The sequence below is a fragment of the Ictidomys tridecemlineatus genome, chromosome 12 (genome assembly GCF_052094955.1).
Source record: "Ictidomys tridecemlineatus isolate mIctTri1 chromosome 12, mIctTri1.hap1, whole genome shotgun sequence".
In the NCBI taxonomy this organism is placed as follows: Eukaryota; Metazoa; Chordata; class Mammalia; order Rodentia; family Sciuridae; genus Ictidomys; species Ictidomys tridecemlineatus.
Genome location: NC_135488.1, coordinates 81,529,596 through 81,542,977, shown reverse-complemented (window position 1 = coordinate 81,542,977; position 13,382 = coordinate 81,529,596). Strand labels below are relative to the sequence as shown.

At 34.6% G+C, this 13,382-nt stretch overlaps 1 protein-coding gene across 45 annotated transcripts in view; it reads right to left on the bottom strand.

The window, feature by feature from the left end:
- Window positions 1-13,382, bottom strand: part of Nrxn1 (neurexin 1) — a 1,065,676-nt gene that overhangs the window by 52,877 nt on the left and 999,417 nt on the right. The window lies entirely within an intron of this gene.

Genomic DNA, 13,382 nt, shown 5'->3' with positions numbered 1-13,382 from the left:
TCGTTTCCCAAATCCTGAAGAACAATATATCATCCAACCATGAAAATATATATTTATTTTTTGCTTTTCCCCTGAAAATTACAATAATTCTTTGGTAAGCAAGGGCTACACATCTGGACTACCATATGGAAATATATCTACTTCCACTGGTTATATTGTAATAACAGACATGCATATCTGTTCAAGGTAATTGAGAAGATTACATATATATCAGATGGGGGAGGGGGTTATAAGTGATGAAACCATAATATGTTTCAAATGACAATATCAGTGAAATTTTTTTTAAAAAGCTCAAAAGAACCACTGAGTAATCTTCAGCAATAAAATTAATATGAGAAAAAGTACCCTGAATATTTTTCTTTATTGATTTTCATTGCCAAATTTTAATAATATTAATACATTTTTAAGGATTAATTCCAATACCTTTTAGAGTCACACAATACTTCTTAAAACAATATAAATCTAAAAAACACTAATAAAAATGTCATAAGTAAATTGTAATAGCTTAGAATGCTAAAATCTCAAAGCTCATTTTATCTTGATTACTATTTTTTAAACACATCCTAAAAGATTGAATCTTGTCAAGTCTTTTGCAAATGTCTTTCCTTTCTCTTATTAGCATTAACTATCAGAAATAATAAAGCATTTTCCAAACTCTTTAAGATATATGTTGTCTTGTACCCAGTCTATCTGTTGGGCACATATATTCAATAATAACATAATCCTTAACAATCAAAACCAAAACACACACAACACACACACAGACACACACACACACACACATACCACATAAAAATGGTTATATGTGATGAAGAGGAAATTTCCATAAGCACATAAAGTATCAATTAATAGTGCTTAAATCTGAGGAGAAGGACTGAGTTTATGTTCTTAGGCTACTTTATCCATAAAGGCAAACTGGTAAATAAGAGAAGTGAAGGATTCTGTCTTGGACCACCCCGTGTGACAGCTTGCAACAAAGGCAGAGTGCCCCTGTCTCTCTCTAGAAATTGCAGTTCTTGCTCTCAGCCCTCACCAACTCTTCTTATCCATAGATTGGGTTTCTGGGAACAGAGTTCCTAGGACCAGCTCCAAACACTTTCCTCCTGTGGAACAGTCATGCCAGTTTCCACACTCTGCCAAGCTTATGGTGTTCAGGGTCAATGTAGCAGGGCTATACCAGGGCTCAGTTACAGAACCACCTGGAACACTAGGACACTGGAGAAGCTTAGTGTTCTTGTTGACAGGGAAATGTTGACCGGAAAACAGATTAGGTGGGGGAGGAAGAGAGAGAGAACCTGCAAGAGAGTGAGAGCACACACCATAAAAGGAAAGAAAGAAAGAGTTTAGGTCATAAAAATAACCACAGATCCATGTATATTATCACACATGCTGTGCTCTGTGGTACAGCTTTGCATGTCATCATTCTGTTAAAGCAGATAGTTTTTTATGACTTCTAGAGGGTTTCTGTTTCAATATTCCAACTGCCTCATGTTATATATGATGGGTTGTGATGCACAGAGTTTAAATAATTTGACTTAGATTAAAGCCATTCTTTACCATTCCAGTCAAGAGGTGAGCATATCAGCAAGTATCAAGATGTTTTCACACAATAGCTAAGCTGTGGAACCAACCTAGGTGCCCTTCAAAAGATGAATGGATTTTAAAATAGTGTTGCATATATACCCAATGGAATATTATTCAGCCATAAAAAGAATGACTTCATGACTTTTACTGGTAAATGGATGGATCTGGAGTGAAATAAGCCAATCCCCCAAAAACCAAAGGTCTAATGTTCTCTCTGATATGCTAGCACAAAACAAGGGTAGGGGGAGGAAGAATAGAATTTCAGTGGATTAGGCGAAAGGGAATGAAGGGAAGGGAGGAGAGATGGGAATAGTAAAGACAGTAGAATGAATTGGACATAACTTTCCATGTATGAATAATATGTCAAACATATACTATATTGTCATATACATCTAAAATGAATTAATTTAAATAAAATAAAAGATACTTTCAACCACATGAATGGGGTGCTGATTAAAATAAGTTATACTCCAAGTATATATGTCAAAATACACTCTACTGTCATGTATATCTAAAAAAGAACAAATTTTTTAGAAGTTGCTTTAAAAATTCCCATGATTTTCAACTAGAGTAAGATTTAAAGGAAGAAAAAAATTGATGTCAAGTAAGAGGAAGCTCCGAAGCTCTCTCTATCTGACAGTGAAGCTGAATTAAGGAGTTGAAAGTCTTCATTATCAGGGAAGGAGGTTATGATCCTCTAAAATATTCCAGCTCGAAATTACAGGTCAGGAAATACAACAAGACGGGTTTTGAGGAGCTCCCTTTCAAAAGAATCTGAGAGGCTACTGAAGAAATTTTTTAAAGCAAGTTTTCTTCTGTGTTTGCACCAGTCATCGTGAATGGAAAGTGGGAAGTAAGGATGACTTTCTAAATCATTTGTCAGGAAGAAAGCTCCAGTTGAGAGAGGATATAGTATGGGGAAATATTTTGGAAGCTTTTCATGTTTTAAGAAAATGAAAAATTAAAACTGGTGAAAAATCATGGCAGACTGTCTTCGATTTTTTAAAATTTGTATGATTTTTTTTTGCTTCCTTCTCCAATAATGACAGCATTAGTTTAAGGACATGGAGTCCCACAAAACTCCTGTTAATTATAATTTAATATCTGCAAGTATGGATTAGAGATAGAAATTGATGCCTAAAGGAGTAAAATTCTATATAATCACATCCCCTCTCCCTACTCTTGTGGATTTCATTTTTTTTTCACAATGGGTTTTTTCTCTAGCTATAGGTGCTTTTTGTTAATTTAATTTTTTTATTTTTATTATTTTTAGGTTTAAATGGGCTCAATGCCTTTATTTGTTTTTCTGTGGTGCTAGGATTGAACCCAGTGTCTCACACTTGCAAGGCAAATGTTCTACCACTGAGCTACAACTCCAGCCCTATAGGTGCTTTTTAAAAAAGCAAAACAAACAAATCATGACTTCTTACAAACTCTTCAGTAGCATTGTGTCTTGAAAATTATATTGCTAGTTTTTAAAATAAAGAAATGGAGTCTTAGAGGGATTAAATAACATCTGTATTCAGAGAAGATAGCAAGATGAAAGTCTCCTGATTACATGACAGCTATTCTTTCCAAATCAGAGTCACCTCTAGAATTAGTCATTTTCAAAGTTTGTTAAGAACCAATAAGAAACTTAAATATCTGGATTTCTGGGCACTTTTCAGGAGACTGATTCTCTCCAGGAAGGATCCCAGGCATCTGCACAGTACAAGCTTCCTGTCTTCAAATTTTAAAACCTCATATGATCAGAGAGGTTCAAATTCAAAATTCTTCTTCAGGAAAAGCCACATCAATGGGATTTCTCATGAATCAAAATGGGAAGAACTTTTCTTAAGATAAAAAAAATTGGTAGGAGTCGTGTGCATTAAGAAAGAACAGATCAGTTTCACAGAAGAATAGAAAAATGCCAATGAGATAGTCATCCATCAAGGGATAGTTTCCCAAATTGGATCTTATAAAGTACATTTTAGCTGAACATATTCTTAAGCAAGCACAATTAATGTACATAGAAGAAATGTGCAAATAGTAACGTTTTGAATGTGATGACTCTTTCATACCCACAGATTATACATGGTTATTTTAGTTGAAATGATCCCTGCTTCATTCCGGCATTTAGAAGGTATGAATGTGCAGATATCCAGGTAGGGGAGTTTTGTATATCCTAGGAATCTGTTTGAACTGAGAGACTTTCTTAGGATGACCTTTAAGACATCTCAAGAGAGGTAAGCTTTTCTTTATAAGATTAGTACCTGATGAAATCAGATCAAAGCTTTCTCAATTGTTTAAAAATAAATCCACCCAGAAAAAAAAATCCCTAATACATGACATACATGACTGATTCATGGAGATGAAGCAAGAGTTGACTGTGCAGGATTCTGCCTGTCATTTTTTTTCCCTACTTGGTTTTTAGATTGGAAAGTTGAAGATCAAAGGTTAATTATGCTAAACATGTTTCAGACTATTATTTCCACTGACAGTCCCTAACTCATAACTTTATTTATTTATTTATTTTACATTTTCCGAGCTATTTGACATGCCCATGTTTCTCTTGCTTTGACAGAGAGATGATGAATTGTTCATTTTGATTCAAGCTCAAGACCTGGAGGATGAGGTTAAGAAGGAACCCATTATTTCAGCATATAGTGACTGGGATAGTGCCTTCTTCCAAACACACGTTAGTGACCAAATATTTTTGGTGGTTGATTGATGAAAAGTATTAATCAAAAGAAGCCAGAGTTCATGGTTAAGTTTGTTAAAAGGAAGATTAGGCAGGAAAAAGAAAGAAAGAAAGAAAGAAAGAAAGAAAGAAAGAAAGAAAGAAAGAAAGAAAGAAAGAAGGAAGGAAGGAAGGAAGGAAGGAAGGAAGGAAGGAAGGAAAGAAGGAAGGAAAGAAAGAAGGAAAGATAGAAAGGAAGAAAGAAAGAAAGGAAGAAAGAAAGAAAGAAAGAAAGAAAGAAGGAAAGAAAGAAAGAAGGAAAGAAAGAAAGAAAGAAAGAAAGGAGTGAGTGAGGGAGGGAGGGAGGGAGGGAGGGAGGGAAGGAGGAAGTGAAGGAGGGAGGGAGGGAGGGAGGGAAGCATAAAAACTTACATGTATTCAAGGTGTACATTAACCAAACCATATGAGAAATGTTGTCTCTGTGAGTACAACTTGTCAGGACTTAATCAAGCATGAGTCTCCTTCCTCCTGCCTCCCCTCATTCAATGATATCTTAAGCAACAAGAATGGCAGAAGAGGCATTTAAACAGAAAACCACAGAAGGCTCCACAACCCTACGTGTAGAATCCATATGTTTACCTATCAGAAATGAATTGATGTTGACAAAAAAAAACCATAAACAAAACCGTGAAACAAGAGCTAGACACAAAGCTCAGCACAGAACAAATATAACAGATAAGAAAAATCAGTGATCAGAAGCAGCTTTCATATGTGCACAAAAATAAACAGAATGTGCCATGAGACAATTCCAGGAGGTCAGATGGATCTATTTCATGTGGACTCAATGTTTTACAGCAATGGTTTTCCAAATTTCAGGTGCCTTAGAATTTGGGTATTTATCTAAAAATTGCCATTTCTGGCCTCACTGTGATCTCTGGGATTCTAATTAGGGATGAAGATTAAAACTACATGCTTAACATGTATTCCAAATGATTCCACTATAGGTTTTTTGGGGGGACACCGCTTTGAGAAGTTACCCTGTGTACTTCTCCCCACACTCCTTGTGCAGTGATTCTGGCATTGGATATGCTGGATCATCCAATTCAACTGCTAATGCACAATGTCTTTCAACTGGGGCGGGGGACTGACTTTGAGGATACAGAGATAGATTAGGAATGATGAGATGGATAGATTCTGAAACGATTTCCTGAAATAGGCTACATTCATGTTGGGGCTTGAATAAAAGTAAATTTCATTTGATAAATTAAAACTAAAAGTGTAAAACTAAAGGTGCTTTTCTTCAAAAGTTCTGAAATTCATTGTACGATTAAGCTACTTTATCTTTTCACATAGAGGGTCTAGCAAATCCTCCCACATATATGAAATGGCAATGAGTACTAGTTGAGTTTGTAGGTGGTCTGACCACAGGAGAGTAAAATAATAATAAAAAAAATAATGCTCCCAACCCTATCAATCACCTTGATAAAAACATTTTGTGACTGTTGATGATGATGCTGTTATTTTGATTTTAGATTCTTCTCCATATTATTTGATATACACAAAATCTTAAATAGGTGCAGCATTATTTATTGCAGTAATCAATTCAACTAGGTACCATGTATAATCTGTGGGAAATACTAGATATTTTAATATTTTAATGTTTGATGGCACATACATTTTCCATCTGGATTTAAAATATCTGTTACTATCCTAATAACAAAAGAGTCAATCAAAATGATGTATTATGACTTACAGAACTATTTTATATATTTTAGATAATAAACCCATTTCTATTTCATATTTCTGCTATTATAAAATAATACTTTTTTTCTTGTGTATTTTTTGAGAGTATAAATTCCCATAAGTGGGATTACTGGGCTAAAGATGTATGTGTTTTTATAGATCTTGAAACAATCTGCCAAACTACTTTTCAAAAGGCTTGTTCTAATTTTCACATTGTCTCCAGGATGCTATGTTCTATTACATCTTCATTGGTGTGAACATGTTGTCTTTTCTATCTGGGGATGCCCTTTTCCCATTTAAAAAAAAATTCCGGTACACTCCTACACGTTGTGTTATACCAAGCTCAAATGCTATTCTTTCTTGCAGCCTTCCCAAAGCCCCTAGGCAGAGTTAGTCATTATTTCCATTGTGTTCCCATAGTACTTTGTAATACTTATCAAATCCTTCTGGGTTTGTTGTAGTTGGTGTATTTTATTTTCTTCTTCCTAGATAATTAGCAATTCAAGGGGAAAGCCTCTATCCTCTTTATCTTTGGAACCTTGGCCTCTGGCAAAGGGTCTGATCATGTTAGACTTTCATTATATGCTTTTTAAGTAAATGAGGAATGAATGAATGAATGAATGAAAGTGTGAATGTGATGCAAGTCCAAGTCTATGCCTCTATGTTTGGGTAAAAATGCTTTCTTTCCTTCCCTCCATTAAAGATCATAATCCTAGCAGCAGATGTATCTTTATAGGTTTCTTTCATCACATTTATATATTTTTATATTTCTATATTTTGTAGGTATGTATTTTTATATTTTTTCTGATCTATTTTTGGGCCTAGATGACACAATTTTGTGACATGCTGTGAATAAGATCTCTGAGTCCTTAAATAATGACTTTTGGATACCCAGGATTCAGAAAATGTCTCTTTCTAGTTTAAAAGAAGCAGCTTTTGTGAATTAAAGGTTAAGATTAGTGAACAGGATTAGAAACCACCTGAGGGGAATATAGCATGTACATGGCACCACTGTAGAAGGAATAAAAAGGTAAAAATGATTACTGATAATGAATGTCATCAATGTTTATCGTTCATTTTATATAACTTTATGTACTTTGATGCATTATAACATATGATAATTCATTTTATCCTTACCAATACCCCAAAATAAATACAGACAAAGTCAGTATATCATAACTAATTTGAAAGATATTCTAAAGCATACAAATGTGGTTAGAAAGTAGAAAAATCAGAGCCAGAATTCACATATTCACAGTCACCTTTCAATCCTCATTCTAATGAAATCACTAGCCTTGGTTGAATTTTGTTAGTTAATTATCCAAACTGAGAAAATTAGTTTTGAAACAATTTATACCTGAATGGTGTTTACAAAACAACTAAAGGAAATCTTTGCTAGCAATGAAAACATTTTCCAAAAAGAATTTTTATGAATTATTCAGTATGAAACAAATAATACCAGATGAGTTTCTGAAGTCAGTGACAGGTGGAGGGAAGCTACTTTCTACTGTGGTGGTTTCTAGAGCCTGCACTTGGGAACATAGTCTACTGTACCAATTGTGTGCTTAGTTATTCAATTATTCAACTGATACATATCACAGAATAAAAGACCCAGAATAGCCAAAGCAATTCTAAGCCAACAGAGCAATGCTGGAGACATCACAATACCTGACTTCAAATTGTACTACCGAGCTACAGTAGCAAAAACTGCATGGTACTGGCATAAAAACAGACACATAGACAAATGGTACAGAAAAGAAAACAGAGAAAATCCATTCAGATATAGATAGCCACCTGATCCTTGACAAAGGTACTGAAAACATACATTGTAGAAAAGATAGCTTTTTTAAACAAATGGTGCTGAGAAAACTGGTTATCCACACATTGAAGAAGAATGAGACTCAACTCTTATCTCATATACTACACAAATTCAAATTGTGTCAAGGACATAGAAAGGAGACCAGAGACTCTGCAACTCTTACAAGAAAATGAAGGGTCAATACTCTAGCCTACCAGCACAGGCAACAACTTTCTAATAGGACCTTATAACTCAGAAAATAATGCCAAGAGTTAATAAATAGGGGATGGCATCAAATGGAAAGGTTTCTTCATAGCAAAGGAAACAATTATGAATGTGAAGAGAAAACATACAAAATGGGAGAAAGTCTGTGCTAGCTACTCTACTGACAAAGGATTAATATCTAGAATATAAAGAATTCAAAAAAACTTAACTCCAAAAAAAATAAACAAATGGGCAAATGAATTAAATGAACACTTCTCCAAGGAAGAAATACAAATGACTAACAAATATATGAAACAATGTTCAACATCATTAGCAATTACGGAAATGCACATCAAAACTACACTGAGATTTCATCTCACACCAGTCAGAATGGCAATCACCAGAAATAAATCCTGGAGAAGATATAGAGAAAAAGAAATACTTTTACCTTTTTTGGTGGGATTGTAAATTAGTAAAACCACCATAGAGGTTCCTCAAAAGACTAGGCATGGATTCACCATATGAGCTAGCTATACCACCCACTCCTTGGTAATTACCCTAAAGAAATATAGTAATCATACTATAGTGATATATGCACAACCATGCTTATAGCACAATTCATAATAGCCTAACTATGGAACCAGCCTTGGTGTCCGTCATGGATGAATGGATAAAGAAAATGTGGTATATGTACACAATGGAGCTTTACTCAGCCACAAAGAAAAACAAAATTATGTCATTTGAAGGAAAAGGATGAAATTTGAGAACATTATGTTATGTGAAATAAACCAAACTTTTCTCTCAAATGGGGAAGCTAGAGAGGAAAAAGGAAAAGAATGTGGGCAAGGCAATATCTCACGAAAATCAAAAGGGAGAACCATAGAACAGAGGAAAGGAATGGAGGGGGGAAAGGAGGGAAAGAGGAAATACTGGAGAATGATATTGGCCAAATTATGTGGTAATATTGTGTGCATGTACAAAATGTAACAACAAATCCCACCATTTTGTGCAACTACAAATACAACCAAAAAAAGTTGAAAAAAAATCATCTTGGGTAAAAACAAAAACATGTTTCAGCCTAATTAGGAATAAGGAATTGTGGGAAATAGGGAAATATATATTTAAAAAGCAGTCTTTCTTCAGGCGCGCACGTGCGCACGCACACACACACACACACACACACATACACACAATTCTAACACAGTGCTACAGAAATCATATATGCCACCAAGTTAGTAAGAATTCTGACATTCAGAATAGGGTTACTTCTAGGCCTATATTCTGTACTGAGTTCCAGATATCCACCAAAAAAAGAATATGGGAATATCTGGATTATGTTGTTTATTTTGTGACTATACAAACCATTTAATCTACCTACTTTGGTGTGTCTGTTTCTGTAAAACAAAAGGATTGAGTCAATTTTGCCAATCAAATGCATGTTATTTGGCTATAGAAGAGTAACTTAACAGGGAGAGCATGGGCAGTGGAATCCAGGAGATTTTGCTACATCACCTAAGTCTAGGGCTGAGATCAGCTAATAGCTCAACCTCTTCACGTCCTAAGTTATTAATCTGTGAAATGAGAATAATGGCAATATATATGTTTTCAAGTTCTCCAGAAGGTATAAATGAGATAATATATAACACTTAGCAGAAAATCTGGCACATAGTCAATGGTCAATACATAGTAGTAAACATCATTAACTATAAGAAGTTGCTTTTAGGCATCACATAGAGGATTTCAATTCTATGATTATACTATATAAGTTATTTTTGACATCTCCCATTTCTATGGAAGCAATTAGTATTTTATATTTAATGAAGGCCAAAGGCTTTGGCTTAGTAAATACAATTCTTAGAATTTTCTTCTTTTGCCAGTTATGCATAGACTCATGAAAAGCCTGAGAAAGGTGGAACCTTTTATTTTGCAATATACTCGATTTTTGCCAGTATTTTAGAAAACACTAGGCTTTATTCCAGTTATTGTTTGTGAACACTAATTCGATCATCCAAAAACAATGAAGTCATTAGGGTGTTTTGAGTTTAGTCACTTCTATAAATGCTACAGATTGCTATAGCAATTCTCAATTTCACTTCCACCTTGACATGTAGGACACAAGGAGTTTACAAACATGGCTCACTCTCATGCACAATCCCAGCAAGCTGGCTACAACCTCATATTCCTTTCCACTTTAGAAGGGATATTGCAATGCAAGCTAAGAGTGATGTTTTCATAGACGTAATCTTGAATCTACACTGCTTGCAATTTGAAACAAACAAAAAAGCAAACGCACTCACTTTAGATGTTAAACCACTGTGAGTAATATGTTATTTACAACACACTTCACATCAACTGGGACATCCAATATGTAACAAATTATGGTACAGAATCCCTCCTTGGCATGACCAAGGAAAGGTGCTTGATTAATCAAAAGCCCATCTACTTTGTGAAGAAAATGCATTATATTCTAGAAACCACTACCATGAAAGAATAAAATGATCCACTATCACATATCATGGATAATTTAAAAGGATTAATTACACGTCTCTTGAATCTAAATGAATGAATAAGCTGTTCAGAACCCCAAAGATACAGAGCACATGTTTTTCATAGCTAATCTAGCATTTCTCTAGAGCAGTGATTCTTGAACATTTTTGGCCTTAGAACCCATTTTCTCTTCTCATAATTACTGAAGACTCTAAAGAAATACTTTTTATATAGATTATATATACAAATATTTGCTCTATCACAGAAATTAAAAGTGAAAAAGTTAAATAATATTAATTCATTAAAAATAATAATAAGCTTATCAAAGTTAACACAACTTTAAAAATAGTTATAATTTTAAAGACAGATATTTGAATTCCTGTTGGCAAATCTTTTAAATGTCTTCTCTAATAGAAGACATCTGAGTATTCCTATCCGTTTTCACCTCCAATCTATTTCAATATCATGCCACATTGTATACGAAAATCTACACCATATTCTCATGAAAGAATGAGAGTGATAAAGGTGAAAATTGAAAAAAAGAATTGTATTAGTGTGAAAATGGTTTTGATCTTATTGGAAAGATCTTACAATCCCCATTCTCAATCTTGGCTGCTCAAGGCTTCCTGGACCATACTTGGAGCTCTATTCTAAAGTTCATCTAAAATTTAGAAGCTAGATTCATTACTATATTTTAGTGTCTAATTCACATCTATGTGCTATTTTCATTTCCCTATTAGAAAGTTTCCTGCCTGTTGGAGGAGACCACATCTCACAAATTTTTATATCATTTACAGCATATGGTAGTTCTGCCAGGAATCATACTATACATTAGCATGTAATGTTGATTAATTGAACCATAGATTTATTGAAACCCATAATTTCTTATAGCCCCTTTTATGACCTTTAAAACATGTGATGTAGTAATATTTGTGCAAGTTTACCTACCAATTTTTGAGCACATTATGTTAACATTCTACCTAAACAGAAAATTGCATCTGAGTTTCTTTTATAATAAATAATGTATCTAATTGTATTTGAATTTATCCCAGATGAAACAAAGTTGATTTCCTAGAACACATTATAACTTTTGAAAGAGACCTGAGATGAGAAGTTAGATTTCTAAAGAAGTTATTATTCCATTTCTTTTTCCTATAAAATTTGCCTTCACATATCAGTCAGGCAGTGTTTCAAGATAAAAATCACTTTGTGTATTTAGTTGTAATTTACAATTATAAAACAGTTGAAACCAATAACATGAAAAGCTGTGTCAGTTTGACGAGAAGCCATCACCTCATACCTCTATGAGTGGAAAGTAAAAAAAAAAGTCACAGTGTTATTATTCATTTTATTTGTTCTATCTTAAATTGAGATACTTCCAGAGACACCCACATAGTGATTCAAAAATGAAACACTTATACATTCATCCCTGCTGAATAGTTACAAAATGGGATGGTTGGGAAAACATACATTAAAGAGTGAAACAGTCCTCCTAAATTAAAGGTTTCATTATGGAATAAATAATTTATTTGACTCTTTCAAAATGGTTCCATTATCTCTTATTCTGGGGAACCCACGGAGAGAGACTTAGTGTCTACCATTGCCTTGGTAATCAGATAACTGTTTTGACTATTCTGTCAGAAAAATAGTATATACTGAAAAAAAGGCTGTTTCTGCTAAAAATCTGGGTAGTTAAAACAAAATTGTTGCTAGACTGGGAAATAGAAAAGAGAGGTCATGCATCTGGGGTACCTCTTCCTTTGTCCTGACTCATAGGACAGCAGATAGGCTGGCTGGATTGGCCTTCAGAAGAAGTCTCCATTACCTCTGCTGAATCACAAGCACAAGGCCTAGAAGCCCAGTGGCTCAGAAACCAGAGTTCTTTCAGCTCTTTTATCCTAAACTAATTTTGCCCTTCACCCACTTAGGTAGAAAAAAGGTCCTGAAGTCTGCCTGTCCACCTTCGAACACCTAAAATGTATTGAATTATCACTGTACAAGTACATTTGGGAAACAATGGATGGGGGAGATTTATGGATGATTAATATTTAAACTGTACAACACATGTCTGAGATTGTAACATTATTTGATGCCATTATGCATCATGACAGCAGAGTTAACAAGAAATCTAAATTGTAAGCACTGAAACTCAATGTATTAAAATTAAGGGGAAAAGCAAATTTACTATCAATTGGAAACCATAGTCCACTGCAATCAGGTAGTATTCATATTACTTGTTCACATGCATTTTGTAGAGAGGGCTTTGAAACACTGCCCAGCAGAATAAGGTAGCCAGAATTTAGATTACTCGGTTGGAAGTCTGAGTAACCGTAATTGCATGTTATTTTTAGTTTATGAATGCTAAGACTGCTTAATTCTTAATAAGCAGGTAGGTAGCTCTTAATTGTACTGTGAAAAAATGAAGTTTTTTGTGTGTGTCACTTGCCTCTAAAAAGCAAACAAATAACTAGCATTGCTGGTTGGGTTGTGGCTTATCAAGTAGAATGCTGGGATCTTGGGGTCAAGGATTCGTATTTTAAAATCACTACTCTAAGGCTTATTAACTTTCCACGTAACAGGATCAAATAAACCATTCATTGGGGCTCTACTGGGTCTACCAAATGGCACACCAATTTAGGATTCTGTAGATACAGTAATGAATGCAACAGCCTGCTGCTCCAATGGAATCCATCTTCTAGTTGAAGGGAGAAAACAACAGTCAACTGACTAAGCACTGTCAATATTCTCCTGCCATATACCACTAAGAACACATCTTCAGGGGAAGCCTGAGTTTATTCATCATTGTCGCAAGGGAGAACATCCACCACAGGGACCCATGAAGGGTGGCAGGAAAGGGTGTTGTTTAATAGACTGGGCTTACATTAGGTGATTCTGGGAGCGTTTGAG